The sequence below is a fragment of the Budorcas taxicolor genome, chromosome 10, assembly GCF_023091745.1.
Source record: "Budorcas taxicolor isolate Tak-1 chromosome 10, Takin1.1, whole genome shotgun sequence".
NCBI classification, from domain to species: Eukaryota; Metazoa; Chordata; class Mammalia; order Artiodactyla; family Bovidae; genus Budorcas; species Budorcas taxicolor.
The window spans coordinates 6,082,986-6,100,177 of record NC_068919.1 but is presented as its reverse complement, the minus strand read 5'-3'; positions in this window follow the sequence as shown (position 1 = coordinate 6,100,177).

The following is a 17,192-nucleotide window of genomic DNA, read 5'->3' as shown; positions in this document are numbered from 1 at the left end:
TGAACTGATACTTACTGTTACGTAAACCAAGTCCATATTTAGCTATAAGTACTTCAAATGACTTACTCCCTAGAGTTTCCTCATATGCTGTTACTTTTGTTTTAAATGTTCACAGACCCCTTCCTCATATCTCTATAAAATGTCTTGTTCCTTCACAATTCAACCTAAGGCCACCTCCATGAGACTCTTTCCCTGATACCACCCAGCCCAGGTTGAGTGAGGTGGCTTGTCATAGTGCACTCCAAGTCATAGTATACGGTAATCACTGGTTCTATAGGCTCCCTTGGTCAATCGTCACCTACCACCCTCCCACCCTGATCTCCTCAGGTGAAGAGTCAATGTATCATTCATTGCTGACTCTCCAGTATCTAACACAGGGCTTGGGGCACACCAAGCTTCAGTCCTTGTGTGTGCTTAGTCGTGTGCTTAGTCATTCAGTCGTGTCCAACTCTTTGTGATCCCATGGACTGTAGCCCGCCAGGCTCCTCTGTCCATGAGCTTCTCCAGGCAAGAATACTGCAGTGGGTTGCCATGCCCTCCTCCAGGGGATCTTCCCAACCCAGGGATCAAACCCAGGTCTCCTGCATGGCAGGTGGATTCTTTAACACCCTAGCCATCAGGGAAGCCCATGAGTCCTTGCTTGTTGTCAAAGACCAACCTGGCTGGATCTATTTTATAAGCATGTGGCAAGGCAATGTACTGCCACTTTATAGGACAAATTTGGGGATAACAAATAGGTAACTGGGTCCAGTCAAAAAGACAGAATGAGGCATTTTATATTTTTCTAGCCACAGAATTTGGCAAAGGATACACATTTGTCATCTTCAAGGAATAGACAGTCAGGGGCACAATTTAAGAAGCATACAGAGTCAACAATAACAAGAGAAAAATGATGTAAGAAAGGAACAGAAAAAGGTTCAGAGAAGGGCAGGTTGCTTCTGCCCAGCAGTGTTTCAATATAGATAGTAGAGAAAAGGGGCCATTTTCAGTGGAGGGGAGAGCATTAGCACAGGGCTGGAGGCACAGAAGTAGATGTAAGGATGGGAGAGGAGAACATAGCGATCAAAAAGTTCACTGCAAAATAGGTCAGTGGGACACCTTATGAAAAAATGATGTGTAAACTACATGGAGAGAGGGAGATGGCTTATACTTTCAAGATGGACCAGACAGGATTCCACTTTACAGACCAGGCTAAGGATGATGCTGGGTGGGATGCCAATTACTATGGCGTAAACTAACAATACACTCACTAGACTGCCAGGGTCCAGCCCCCGTGGATCCAGGGTAATTTGAAGGGGAGATGGAATCAGTGTCCTAGGAAAAACTTATTTAATTACAGATATAGAGAGAGATTAGAAACGGATAGTGTAGTAAGAAATATTAGTGGAGAAAAAGAGGCTCAATAACTTGGTTTACGTGGGATACCAATAAAACTCCAAGACAAGGAATTTGCACCATCTATGTTGGGCCACCGGAGCCCATTTGAATATCGGAGGGTGCCCCGCCTTGGGCTCCCTCTCTCACGGATCTTAGAAGCCAGGGCAAGTAAGTAGACGTGGTGAGTACCCATGCTCCAGATGGGCATTCAGCCAGAAAAATGGGGAACAAGAAAGAACGACACGGGGGAATCAGTCTTTCCAGAAACTGATCCGATTTCTTTATTTTTTAGGTTTGCTTATATACCCTTTGTTACACATAGAGACAAATGGAAATTTTAAAGTCATGCGGGGGTCAGCAGTCCTGATCTTTATCAAAATCAGGTGCTTCACATAAATGTATAAAAAAAGGTCTTAGGGGTTTTACATCATCTTCTGGCTATGAGGCCTGCTGACATTTTACGACCCTTTCTTTCTGATAACGGTCAGTTAACCAGAAAACTTATTTTTTTCCAAGGGTGTTTTTTCTTAAACCAGGCGCCACCCTCTGAAGGTACCAGATAAAGTTGCATTCCTATAGGGTGAGGGTGTAGTGGGCTACAACTAAGAAAGGAATTTATTTAACCTAAGGTTAACATGATTAATCTTAAAGGTTAATACTTATTTCCCCTATATGCTAGTTATATTCATTATAAGGGCAGGGAATATGGAGATTTAGCAGCAAATATTGGCTCAACAAATGAAAAACCCTTCACCAATATAATTTCTAATCAACCCACTATACCATACTAATAATTTTCTAACTTCTCAAAAGAGTCTGTATTTAGAAAGTTTTAAAGCATCTCATGCCTCTCACGGTTGGGAGGCTGTAAACAATCACATGTGGCCAGATGAACCTGTTCAGGTAGGCTAGAGAACCTTCAGAGGAGTTTGTAAGTTGAAACACTCTTGTCATGCTCAGGAATTTTTATTAACTGGAGCTGCAAGTTAACTCCTTCTCCAAAAGAAATGGTGATGGGGGACAGCCCCCTGTAAAGTCAGAGGTGTTAGGTGAGAGCGTAAGTAAAGTAGGCAGACTCCGGTTTTGGGGGTAGATGCTCAGGAACAGGGGGTTTCCTGAGGCTCGATCCCACCCTTGTGTATGCCGAAGCCTCCTTCCTCATGACATTTACCATGGACGGAGTTCCTCACGCTGGCTCCCAACACTAAACCTTACATACTCCCATTTATACCTCAAAATCTTTTTCATAAAATGTGTGGGTTATGCATCTACCCCACTGGCTGTGCTCAGAGGCCACACATGAAGCACTGAAAAGAAGCCAGGCATTGGATTAGGCAAGTCTGTACCCAAATTTCAGCTCTATCACCCTCCAGATGTGTGACCTTGCATATCTGACATAACTTAACAAGATAAAATGAAGCCTGTTTCCTAGTCTGTGATGCCTATTTTACTGGATTATTCTGGAATGTAAATGAAATTGCATATAGGAGAGTTCCTGACAGCAGCTCACACAGCACCTGTGAGTTCACCCTTCCTCTTAGCATCTTCCCATTGCTGGTGAGATGAGTGGTGGTGGTGGGTTAGTTGCCCAGTCATGTCTGACTCTTGCAACCCCATGGACTGCAGCCCCCCAGGCTCCTCTGTCCATGGGACTCTCCAGGCAAGAATACTGGAGTGGCTTGCCATTTCCTTCACCAGGGATCTTCCTAACCCAAGAATTGAACCCCGGTCTCCTGCAATGCAGGCAGATTCTTTACCGACTGAGCTACAAGGGAAGCCCAGTACCCAAGATAAGTACCCAAGAAAAACCCACATCCAAGTTATTTCTTCTTCCCCAGGTCCTAACCTAACATTCTTAGCTCTTTATTGAATGAAGAAGTGAGTGAATAGATAAATAAATAAATTAGGTTAACTGATACATGAATGAAGAAAAAGATAATGGATAAATTATTCTCTCACAGTGAGAAAAAAAAAGGATCTTCCCAACCCAGGGAACAAACCAGGTCTCCCACACTGCAGGTGGATTCTTTACTGTCTGAGCCACCAGGAAAGCCCAAGAATATGGGAGTGGGTAGCCCATCCCTTCTCCAGCAGATCTTCCAGACTCTAGAATTGAAACGAGGTCTCTTGCATTGCAGGTGGATTTTTTACCAGCTGAGCTACTGTGCGTGCTCACTGGCTCAGTCGTGTCTGACTCTTGGGACCCCATGGACTGTAGCCCACCAGGCTCCTCTGTCCATGGGATTTCCCAGGCGAGAATACTGGAGTGGGCTGCCATTTCCTTCTCCAGGGGATCTTTCTGACACAGGGATCAAACCCGCATCACTGGTGTCTGCATTGGCAGGCAAGTTCTTCACCACTGAGCCATCTGGGGAGTCCAGGTGAGCTACCAGGGAAGTCCAAATATGGGATAGCAATACCAAGAATAGTGGTAAGTAGGTGCTATTTTTTGTTATTGATATTTTACAGATGAGGGAACAGAGAGATTAAAGGTCCAGAAATGTGCCCAAATCCCTACATTAGCATGAGGTAACTGGGGTTCTAACTAAGGCTTTCTTATTCTGCTAACTGTGTGTAGGGGACAGGAATAGGTAATGGAGGGTGGATGTCATCTATGGGATGCCATGACATCAAAAATCTGCCCCCCAAAATCAACTTAATTCTTGTGAAATTGTGAAAATATTGGGTAGACACAAAGATCCTTCATCTCAGAAATCACAGTTGCCACCCGTTGACCACTGAGGGCTCACTGGGTACAATGGTAGACATTTCACATACACTATCCTATACAACAAGTTCCCAAGGCAAATATTATCTTCATTTTACATATGAGGAAACTGAAGCCCCAAGAGCTTAATCATTCGCCCAAGGAGGCAAGTCAGTAGCAGACCCAGGATTTAAAGTCATATTTGATTGTTTCTATGACAACATGCCTTTTCATTGTCATTTATGAATTAATTCTTGGTACTGTAGGCTTGCCAGTAGTCATGTATGGATGTGAGAGTTGGACTATAAAGAAAGACGAGCATCGAAGAATTGATGCTTTTGAACTGTGGTGTTGGAGAAGACTCTTGAGAGTCCCTTAGACTGCAAGGAGATCCAACCAGTCCATCCTAAAGGAAATCAGTCCTGAATGTGCATTGGAAGGACTGATGCTGAATCTGAAACTCTGATACTTTGTCCACCTGATGCGAAGAACTGACTGATTGGAAAAGACCCTGGTGCTGGGAAAGACTGAAGGCGGGAGGAGGAGATGACAGAGGATGAGATGGTTGGATGGCATCACTGACGTGATGGACATGAGTTTGAGTAAGCTCTGGGAGTTGGTGATGGACAAGGGAGCCTGGCATGCTGCAGTCCATGGGGTCACAAAGAGTTGGACACGACCAAGTGACTGAACTGAATTGAACTGAACTGTAGGCTTGCAGTTTGTTATATAAAGATGATGACGCTAAGTGAAACTTTGGGGAAATATGAGTTTTTATTGGTCACAGAATCCAGAGTCATGAGCAATGGCAGCTCAGCAGTGACATAGTAAACTGCATTTCTCTTTTCTACTCTTTTGGAAAGTGGGGTTCTCTGCCATGTTTTTCCTATTCTTGCATCACAGTTCCTGCTGGTCAGGAGTCACCTTTCATGCACGTTCAGTCTTGGTTTGCCACTAAATGAGGCTCAAGGCTAGAGGCTAGATATGGAGACAATCTGGGTCTTTCTCCATCTTTATCTGTTTCTTCACTTCTTCCAGAGGGAAAGAAGGGCTCCCCTTGGACAGAAATAAGACCCTTTGTCTCTCTCCTCGAATGAAAGAAAAAACACTGCTTTATCTCCTAGGAAGGAAGAAAGTGAAGCATTACTCTTATCTGGCTTTTGTCTGGTACTTTTATCTGTTACAAGTAGTATACATATGAATAACACACATATCTCAGGATTCCTTATGATCTCTGAGGATTTTCATAAACATATATTTTGAAATCAGCTGGCCAGACTTTAAATCCCAGCTTTATTCTTTACTAACTTACTATCTTATAAAATATAGGACATGATGCATACACCACTGGGCTGTCACAAGAATTAGACACTCAGCCAGGTAGGTGGAAGTGCCAGCCTATGGTGGAGACATGGAGTGAATGGCCAGCCGAAGAGCCCACCTTGCCTTGACTGTGAGAGAGGTTAAGAGAGGATGTTAATCATGGGAGCAGAGCAGTGTTATAGGACTGTTTACAGGAAGTGGTATGCAAGGAAATTTGAAGGCTGGAAAAGACATTGTTAGTGTGAGTTGATCAGTCGTGTCTGACTCTGTGACCCCATGGACTGTAGCCTGAGAGGCTCCTCTGTTCATGGACTTCTCCAGGCAAGAGCACTGGAGTGGGTTGCCATTTCCTTCTCCATATCTTCCCAACCCAGGACAGAACCTGAGTCTCCTGCTTTGCAGGCAGATTCTTTGTAGTCTGAGTGACCAGGGAAGCCTGTTAAGGTGTCATTTTTAGTCATTGTGGTGTGAAGGGCAGAGAGGAAATTTAGGCTCATGGGAGAAACGAGAGACATCCGAATTCCTTCTCTGGTTTACTCTGAGAATCTATTTTCTTACCTGTCTCCTGGACTATCACATCATAGACTCTGAGGACAGGTTCGGATGGCTCAAAGTGAAGTGAAGTGAAGTTGCTCAGTCATGTCTGACTCTTAGCAACCCCATGGACTGCAGCCTACCAGGCTCCTCCGTCCATGGGATTTTCCAGGCAAGAGTACTGGAGTGGGGTGCCATTGCCTTCTCCATTGGATGGCTCAAACATCAGTCCTACCAGGCCTTGCCTGGCAATGTTGGGAAAACCCCTCCAATATGTCTGAGCTCAATTTATTCACCTGTACAGGTTGAAAGTGAAAGTGGAGAGTGGAAAAGTTGACTTAAAGCTCAACATTCAGAAAACGAAGATTATTGCATCCAGTCCCATCACTTCATGGGAAATAGATGGGGAAACAGTGGAAACAGTGTCAGACTTTATTGTTTGGGGCTCCAAAATCACTGTAGATGGTGATTGCAGCCATGAAATTAAAAGATGCTTACTCCTTGGAAGAAAAGTTATGACCAACCTAGATAGCATATTCAAAAGCAGAGACATTACTTTGCCAACTAAGGTCCACCTAGTCAAGGCTATGGTTTTTCCTGTGGTCATGTATGGATGTGAGAGTTGGGCTGTGAAGAAGGCTGAGCGCCAAAGAATCGATGCTTTTGAACTGTGGTGTTGGAGAAGACTCCTGAGAGTGCCTTGGACTGCAAGGAGATCCAACCAGTCCATTCTGAAGGAGATCAGCCCTGGGATTTCTTTGGAAGGAATGATGCTAAAGCTGAAACTCCAGTACTTTGGCCACCTCATGGGAAGAGTTGACTCATTGGAAAAGACTCTGATGCTGGGAGGGATTGGGGGCAGGAGGAGAAGGGGATGACCGAGGATGAGATGGCTGGATGGCATCGCTGACTCCATGGGCGTGAGTCTGAGTGAACTCCGGGAGTTGGTGATGGACAGGGAGGCCTGGCGTGCTGCGATTCATGGGGTCGCAAAGAGTCAGACACGACTGAGCGACTGAACTGAACTGAACTGAACTGACAGGTTGAAAACACCTACCTTGGAACATAATTAAAAGATAAGAAATGCTGTTCATAAAGCACAGCTTTACGTAGGCCTGGAAAGCAGCAGATACCCCATCCACAAAATGATTTTTCACTAGCCAGGAGCATGCTAGCAGCTACTGAAAGAACCATATGGACAAGTCAAAATGAATTAATTAAATTGAGTATAAATTGAATCCCTTCCAATTTGTCCTCATTTGAGCAACAGTCATAAGTATTTTTGTAGAATCTCACATTTTTTCAAGTACCTGTCTCTAGTTCTCTGAACAAAAGCTCTTCAAAGTACCTGAAGTGGGTTTAGTTGGGATATTTAAAACTAATATTTAAACATTTTGGACACAGTGAGTAGTTCTCCGGAGGGATCTCAGCAGGGCCTATCCCTACAATTCACAATCATGAAAGTCTCCTACATTTCAGAACTACATGGCTTTAAGACCTTCTCATCTTTGCTCATGTAGCTCCTTCTGCCTAGAGTTTCTTTCTCCTTTCTTGTTTTTCCATCTACTTCCCAATCCCCTTTTTTCCCCTCAAGCCACAGGGAACACAATTGAACAGCAGACCCTAACTCCCCCCCATGCTAGCTAAAGGATCTTGTACAGATTTCTGGGTCTTTTCCAACTTGATTTCCTCATTTGTAGAATGAGAGCAATAATGATAATAGTGCCTGCTTCCCATCATTCTTGGTATTGCTGCTATCTCATCATTTCAGACCCAACCAGAAGGCTTTACTCACCGTTTTCTTCTAGCAGCTCAAGTCCAGCACGGTCTGCCCTTTTCAGTACTCTCATGACCCCCAGACTTGTCTCTGGTGTGGTGTGAATTAGACCCTTTAATTCACGAATTCCACATTTGGGAATCTAGCTTAGTGACCCACAATCTGAAATGAACTCAGCGCTTACACATAAAGACGTCCACTGGAGCACTGTTTACTTTAATAATATTTGCAAATAAGCTAAATGCCCAGCGAAGGCCGTGGTCACTGACAAGGCCAGTTACGGGTGTTGTGTTTTCATCATCCACCAAGACCCAGATCATGTCTGAGTCCTCTTTAGCCCCAGTGACTCAAAAAGAGCCTCAAACAAAGTGACTACTCACTAGACGTTTCCATTTGTGTATTCAAGAAGAGTTATAACAGTAACTACCACACTACATGCTTTCTGCTCATTACTGCATTTAATCTTCCCGATGCTCCTTGTGGTAGGTGCTGTTTTTACCCCAGTTTAGAATGGAGGAAACTGAAGCTTGAAAGGTGAAGTCAAACCTAAGTTTGCTGGACTTGACTAGGCAAGTACTAACCACTTGATGAATCAATGAATTATCTCTGATAAGATAATTGCCCACCAACACAGTAAACGCACGTATGACGTTCTTGGATGAAATCTCTTAATGTTCAGTTCAGCTGCTACTCTGAAAGAGTCTAGAACTATTATTAGTTCAACTTTATAAATGTGACTCACTTATCTGAGTCACAGAACTGATGAATGGCTGGTTTCTAATAAGAATCATGTCACCTGGTCTTTTGTCCATGGCTCTACCCATACTCTTAGTCCCAACAGGAAGCAGATGGCTGCAATTCAGAAACTGATGGAGGACTGGTCTTAGAAGAAAACATTGACCAAGAAGAATAGCAGCTGCTTGGAGGAAAAGATCTTTGCAGAAGGTCTTTGTCAAAGAGAAGTCCATTTTCATAATTTTGTTCCACGGTATTGTCACAAAGAATGAGCAATTACCACCACCCAAGACTCTGAGATCAGTTATCATGTTTGTGCTATGTGTGCCTAGCCCCTCAGTCGTGTCCGACTCTGTGTGACCCCATGGACTGTGGCCCAGCAGACTCCTCTGTCCATGGGATTCTCCAGGCAAGAATACTGGAGTGGGTTGCCATGCCCTCCTCCAGGGGATCTTCCCAACTTAGGGATCAAACTCGGGTTTCCCACATTGCAGGTGGATCTCCCACATTGCAGGCAGATCCTTTACTGTCTGAGCCACCAGGGAATCTGTTATTATGCTTAACTCATTCCAAATCCTTCATATGGCCTGTGAAACATGACACATGACTAATACTCACAAAGAAAGCCTGCTCTAGCTCCACTTTTCTAGACATACCATCTTGACTGCCTAAATATTGCAATACTTGCTACCTCATTTCCCAAGGATCCTGACCTAGTTTTTCTGGATATAATTTCTAGAAATGTCTGCTTCATGATATAGTGAGGGTCTAAAATGTCTTCAGCGAATTCTATCAAAGAAAAACCAAGTTGAGAGTTAAAGTAAGCACAGCATCACTCCAGTAATAATAGTCATAGTAGAACAAGGTTAATAAGTAGTTTAAATTAGCTGAGAAATCTATTTTTCCCAATTCCTCAAGAAATTGTTAGATTCTCCTCTTTACTTGGAGATGTGTAAATGTAGTGTACAATGGATCAGAATCTTTTAAACGGAGAATCTTAAATGGGTGTTGCCTCAAAGTCACCATTTAGCAGTGCTATTCAAGCAGGAAAATAAAGATGAAGTTGTCATGGAAACCTCTGTAACACCTGGCATAGCACCTTTGACTCATACAGCTATATTTTAAAGAAACACAGACATAAACTGATGCTTTTACTCAATTCCCAGGGCCAACTGTGACTTTCTGATGTACAGTGTCAGGACATTTACTGGTGTACATCAATCTTTTTGTAAGGAAGCAGTTAGAGAACAATACAGCCTTCATAGACCAAATCCATTTTCATCCTACCCCAAACATTCACTGTATTCCCAACTTGAGAAAATCTATTTCTTGCTCCACAACTGCTTCTGTTTCTGGCATAGTATAGGATAGATTTGTCCCCTAAGTTCAATCTTTGCAGCTTGCAAAGAGAGTTGATATGGGAAACAGGTGACAAGTTTAAATATATGGGCAGTCAAGTTTGTAAGTGTGAGCTGCGCAGACAAGACACGTCAGGAAGGATTGCCTATTGGAAATTTGGCTGTGACTCTTAACTTTGCCATTATCTGGTTACATATCTGTCTTCTCTGTCAGCATCTTCATCAACTACATTTTTTAGCTATGAAAATACCTACATCACCAGGTGAGTGTGAGAATTTCATTAGATCATTGGAGGATAAAAGTCTTTTTGTAAACTGCAGACAGGGTAGAGTGAACTGTCATTTTCTGGGTGCCTATTATATCTATGCACACACAAGCAACTAAATATTTTTAAGTGTAAAGTACAAAGCGAACATGAATCTGAGATGAGGCTGTTCAGGTCAGCAGGATGAGTTCACACAGGACCTTGAATATCAAACTAAGAGTGTAGATTTCATAATATAGGTAACTGAAAGCCTAAGGATAGATTTTGAGCAACAGAGCTACACAGTTGAAACTGGCTGCTAGAAGAGTCTTTTGTGGATAATGAGGGTAGATAGAGACAGAAGGACTGGAGTGAGAACAGCACAGAAGTTATTACATTAATCAAGAAAGAGATGGGGAACCCTGAAAAAGAACAGTGTAAGTAGAGATAGCATCTTCACTTATGCCTCTGTGAGCAAGATGGGGTGATATGGTCAGGATAATGGTCCAGGAGATGAATTAATGTCTCTTAGTAGCTCTTATGGGTTGAATTGTGTCCCCTCAAAAGATGTATTGAAGTCCTAACCCCAGGAATTGGCTTCCCAGGTGGCACTAGTGGTAAAGAACCCAACTGCCGATGCAGGAGACGTAAGAGACATGGGTTTGATCCCTGGACGGGGAAGATCCTTTGAAGGAGGCAACCCACTCCAGTATTATTGCCTGGAGAATCCCATATACAGAGGAGCCTGGAAGGCTACAATCCATAGTGTGGCAAAGAGTCTGACATGACTGAAGTGACTTAGCAACCCCAGGAAAATATAGAGTATGAACCTATTTGAAAGTAGAGTCTTTGAAAATGTAATCAAGTTAAGAAGAGATCATACTGAATTAAGATGCAACTTAATCCAATAACATGTCCTTACAAAAAGAGAAAAATCTGGACACAAAGACATATGGGGGAAATGCCATGTGATGACAGGTAGAGAGTGGAATGATACATCTATAGGCCAAGAAACACCAAGGATCACCAGCAAACACTAGAAGCTAGAAAGAAAAAGTGGGAAGGATATTCCCCTAGAGACTTTAAAGAGAGCATGGCCCTGCCAACACTTTGATTTTGGACATCCAACCTCCAGAACTGTGAGATGATAGGTTTCTGTTGTTTTAAGCTGCCAGATATGTGGTACTTTGTTACAGCAGCCCTAGGAAATGAATACAATTGCACAGAGAGAAAAAGAATTCAGCCAATATTTTCTAGCATTTCAAATGATGTTGTAATCATTAAGAAATGCCCCCATGTAGTGGCTACTGGGGCATACAGAGTACCAGGCGCCCTCTTCAGAACTAAGGTACTCATTGTCCCCTTCTGCGAATGGCGACTCCTGTGGGCTCACAGAAATGTCCTTCCCTGGGAACTGCCCTGAAATAAAGCAGCCTGCCCTGATACCTTGTCCTGCTCCCTGACGCAAACCATATCTAAATACTGGCTGATGTCAGGGTGCAGAGGCCACTTGTCTCATTGGGGGATATCTCTGCAAGGTCGTCCTTGCTTCTGAGATCCTCATGGGATTTACCTAAAGCCTCTGCTGTAATTGTATCACGTTCCAACTTCCTTATAAGCCCAATTCAGTTTCCCTCACTTCCTTGCAGATTTGCTCCTGAGAGCACTGCCCAGTATATAAACTTCTCTCTCAGAGTTTTCCTCCAGGGACCTCAGCCTAAAATATCCCACAATAGTATTTTTAGCCCCACAAATAGAATGTTGATTTTTACCACAGTCTCAGATTTGCATCTGAAAGACCTAGAGGGCATTTTTGAGCAATCAAATATAGTCAAGATATGTGAATTAAAGACAAGGTTTCCTCCACAAAAGTAAATTTCCATCCAGTTTTTCTCATATGAAAATAAATCTGGTTCCATTTATATTAAGAGAATATTGGGAAATACCTTCTACACTCCAGTTTAGAGCAAGGAATAGTCCTGCAAGCCATCATTTTATCCCCTTGAACCACCAGCCTTAGGAAATAAAATAATCAGTTACAGACCCATGGAGATATCATGACTTGGCCAACCCGAGGTAGTTGAAAGAATTCGAATTTATAATAATAACAAAAACCAGCTTAGTGAGAATGAAAAATAAGAAAAAGCTTATTAAATTTCCAAAGACAAATAGAATTTGAACCACACCGAAAGGCAAGAGGAAGAAAAATATGAAGAAATGTATTAGGTCCATTCGTCTGGTCTGAGTCACCAAATCTCTTTATCAAGAAGAATTTGATTTTAGTGACAAGAGGCAAAAGATGAGACAAACGAAAGTCAGGACTTGGTGTTTTACTCTTAGGAAATTCAGGTGTCTTCATGCATGCTCAATCCAAATAAGTCACCACTTCTCCAGTCCTCTCTCAGTATCCACGAAGGACTGGCTCTGAGTCAGCATCCGGGGATGCTCAAGTCCCTTATTGAAAATGAAATGGTGTAATGCCATCAGCCCTCCACATCATCAGGTTCTGCATCTGCAGACGCAGCCAACCATGAATTGGAAAGTTCGTTGAATCTGGGCATGCATAATACAGATATGGTGGGTCAAGTGCATAAGTGTAAAACTACAACTGCCCCAACTGTTTATCAAGTGGTTACTATGTCAGAGACTATGCTAAACACTTGCACTGGTTTCACTCATTTATTTCTCATAAAATACTGCAATTTGGATTCTAATAAGATTGCCTCCATTATGCAGAACTGGCCAGTGAAGCAGAAGAAGGAAAAGTAACTCCCCAGAGGTCTTACTTCTTACTTTTTGGGGATTGGAGCCTGGGGCAGCCCAGCTCCTGAGCTCCCCTTCAAGCCCACATTCTGCTCAGTCAGAGATCTCTCTTGAATCCTTCCTTTTATCCACACTATTTTTATCCTTTCTCTTTTTTCCTGTCTAACCTCCATGCACATCCTTTTATTGGTCTACCTTCCTCTTCCTTTCTCTCCTTTTAATCTACTTTGGAATTTGAGACCATCTGTGGAGAAAGCCTCTCTTCCTGACTAAGTTGGGAACCAAGTAATTGAGGAAATAAGTTCAAAAGTCAGATGGAGATAAACACATGAGCTTTGTTCCTGATAAAAGCTAGGCAGAGAAATCTCCTCAATTTCAGTGACCCTCAAAACTGCAGGGAAAATGGTGAGAGTGTAATCTTTCTTGGCAAGTTCACCAAAAGGCAGAGAGTAGATAAATAGCATGCCTTTCCTGTAGACAAGCAGATCTGAACAGCAGAAAGAGAGAAAAAGTCTCTACAGGGAAAAGGAATAAATGCTCCACTCCAGCCCACTTCCATGTAAACTCAGTTCTAAGTGTGTCTCTCCCACTTTCAAACCTTGACTGTTTTCTTTTCCTTTGAGATCAAATCCAAACTCCCTAGTACATATTTCCTCCCAATGGTGGTCATTAAAAGCTATTCACCAATGTTTACAGCTCACCTTTGGGGACTACGGGAGGATTGTACTTTCCCATTGTCTTCAGGTTAGGTGTGGCCACGTGGCTGGTTTGAGCCAATAAAGTGTGAATGAAAGTAACGTGTCACTTCTTGATTTGAGTCTATAAAATCCAGTTCATCGTTTTCCTGTCCCCTTCCCACAAGTTAATGATGATGATCCAGGTAGCAGAGAGTTCATCAGGACAACAAAAAGAAGATCCCAGTTGACCCGACATGGATTATTAGCCCAGGTGAGAAACAGTAAAGTCTGTTGTGTTAAGTCACTGAGATTTAGAAAGTGAAAGTGAAGTTCATTCAGTCATGTCCGACTCTTTACGACTCCATGGACCCCTCCAGGCCAGAATACTGGAGTGGGTAACCTTTCCCTTCTCCAGGGGATCTTCCCAATCAGGGATTGAACCCAAGTCTCCCACATTGCAGGTGGATTCTTTCCAGCTGAGCCACAAGGGAAGCCCAAGAATACTGGAGTGGGTAGCCTATTCCTTCTCCAGCAGATCTTCTCAACCCAGGAATCGAACCAGGGTCTCCTGCATTGCAGGCGGATTCTTTATCAACTGAACTATGAGGGAAGCCCAAATTTAGAAGCAGTTTCTTATTGCAATATCCTAACCCATCCTGACTCTGCACTCCTGGATTCCCATTCTGTCTCTGCTTGAAATGATTTCTGTACCCACAGTGTTACCTTTCAGCTCCAGGCTTTTGCTCATGATGATCACTCTTTGTCTTTATTCACATACCCTCCAACATCCAGCCAACCCCCAATATCTCCTCCAAACCAAGATCAAATATCACCTCTGCTGTGAAGGCTTCTGTGTCTCCTGGAGGCAGAAGTTAATGCACTCTCCTTTGAACTCAACTCAGAAGACATTTCATGATGACTGAGTTGGGGAGGGGATGAGAGGAGGTTCTACAGCCAGATGTGACTTATCTGCCATCTTTCGCTACGTTAAGGATTCTCAAACAGTGTAAAACCTACAGCCCTTTCGTTTTCATTATAAATTATGCCATTTCTCCCTGCAGAGTAAGCAGAAACATGTTAAAAATGCTACCTATGTGCTTCAGGGTGCCAGGTTTAGCTTTAACCTGAAGGATGCACTTAGCATTTTCCTCTAGACAATCAGTAAACATGCTGAGCATCTTGCTTCAGGATCTCCTGGAGGAGCTGGAGAGGCACAACAGAGCAGAGAAGAAGAGCCACATGGTGTGGCATATGGTGGCAGAGGCACCTTGCCAGAGATGGCAGAGCTTACACTGGCCATGGGACTCACTTGGAGGATAAGTTACACTTTTGCAGGGGATAGTGCAGGAGACAAAATGGGATGCCAGCGTTGTGCCGAGACTGTGGTAGCACTGTGCAGATGGGTGGCCCGTCTGTCCAGAGCAGTGGTTCTCAACCCTGACTACACATCAAAATTTCCTGCAGAGTTTTTTCTTTAATGCAAATGCCTCAGCAGCACCCCAGACAAGGTAGGTCAGAATCTCTGGGGGTGGGGCCCAGGCATCAGCATTTTTCAAAACTCTCTATGTAGTCATGTGCCACCAGGCTGACAGCCACCACCCTTGAGCACAGCCTTTTCATGGTCTTCCCAGCAGACACCAGAGGCGGATAGTACATGCGGCGTGAGCTTATCCTGCTTCAGTTCTCACACCCTTAGCAACACTGATATTCTCTGAAATTGCAAGAGATGGGTTAGTATTTGCCAGGTGCCTGCTATTTTCAAGACCTTGGTGGTACACACCTTACATAGTATTTTTTTTATTTAGTCTTCACATCAACCCCATGGAATGGTAACCTCCTTTGAGAAATGAGAAAACAGAGGTTTCAAGAGCGAACGCTTGCTCATATAGCTAACCAGCAGCAGTTAGGATTCAGTTCAAGAGAGCCTTTTGCTCTGTGCCAGTGGTTTTCAGCCTACGGTGGTGTCTGAGGTGCTGAAGAAGTCTGTACAAATATCATTTTTAAATGCACACTTACAACTTTCAAAGCTTTAACACAGAACACAGTGAAAGTGTTAGTCGTTCAGTCGTGTCTGACTCTTTACAAAGCCTGCCAGGCTCCTATGTCCATGGAACTCTCCAGGCAAGAATACTGGAGTGGGTATCCATTCCCTTCTCCAGGGGATCTTCCAGACCCAGAGACTGAAGCCAGGCCTCCTGCACTGCAGGCGGACTCTACCGTCTGAGCCACCAGGGAGCTCACACAGAGGAGCACAGACCAGGTGCCCCGTGCACCCGCCAGCAGCACCCTGAAGCCTGTAAGCGCTTTGCTGTGCGCGGCTCTGTTAGCCCAGTGATGCAGGCCTCCAACAAAGGATTCTTCTGCACTTCCGGGTTCATCACTGAACATCTGGAAAACGGGTTCACTGATTATAATGATTAGAAGTGCTCTTTTTTAAAAAATCAGATTGACCATGTTTTTGTTGCTTATTGCTTAGTTACTAAGTTGTGTCCAGCTCTTTTGCAACCCCATCCATGGACTGTAGCCAGCCAGGTTCCTCTGTCCATGGGATTTCCCAGGCAAAGATACTGAAATGGGTTGCCATTCCTTCTGCAGGGGATCTTCACATTTACACTTATGAAAAATTGTTCAAATGAGTATATTATGGAAAAATATGTGTGCAGCATCCTTGTATACATGCTGAATATACCTGCTGAGTGCAAACACTCATTAAGGTGTCCAACCATGTGTGTGACCCCAGGCAAAGACTTACATGGCACAACACACCGATGTACTTCTGGGACAACTGTAGGGTTTGCAGCAAGTTTGGGGACTATCCCCCAAATGTGATTAAGTTCTGTTGGGCAGGTTGTCACTGCATGTAAAGGGCCCACAGTGAAGCTGAACTGTGAAGTTGCAGTTCAGTATGCAAAGCACGAGAAGTTGGCAGCACAAGGATGACTGTTACGCTAACAATTAAATCATGTCATAGAACACCAGTTAATGGGGATTCTATTAACACATTGACCCAGGAATCTATGCACTAACTTTCTTCAGGTTGTGCAACTGCAGTTCAGAAATGGTTGAGCTTCCCAGGTGGCGCTACTGGTAAAGAACACGCCTGCCAATGCAGGAGACATAAGAGACACCGGTTCGATCCCTGGGTCAGAAAGATCCCCTGAAAGGGGAATGGCAACCCACTCCAGTATCTGCCTGGAGAATCCTATGAACAGAGGAGCCTGGAGAGCTACAGTCCATGGGGTCACACAGAGTAGGACACGACTGAAGATACTTAGCACGATGTGTAGTCAATGATTCTGTGCCATGTTTTCACGCGGCTTGATTGGTTAAATTTGACAAGTATCCTGAGATTACTTGCTGAGCTGTTGAAAACATCTGCAGGTAGCAGTAACGGTGGTAGAATCAGCTGGGTCTCAGTTGGAGGCAGCAGCCTCAGGAGCCTGAGGTAGAGCTCAGAGCTGGTGGAGCCCTAGGTAGGCCCTGGTCCAGGCTACGTGGCTTCCTTCAGGCCCACCGATGCACCCTCAAGCCCGGCTGGGGCTCAGCAGGGTAGAGTGGGGGCTGGGTCCAGACTTTGAGGATAGTAGGAGGTTTATGCTGTACACCTCTTTCACCACTGAAGCAGAGTTTGAAGCTGCAGTTAGATATTCAGAGGACATTATCATGAATGATGGCTTCCAGTTGTTGCAGAGAAAT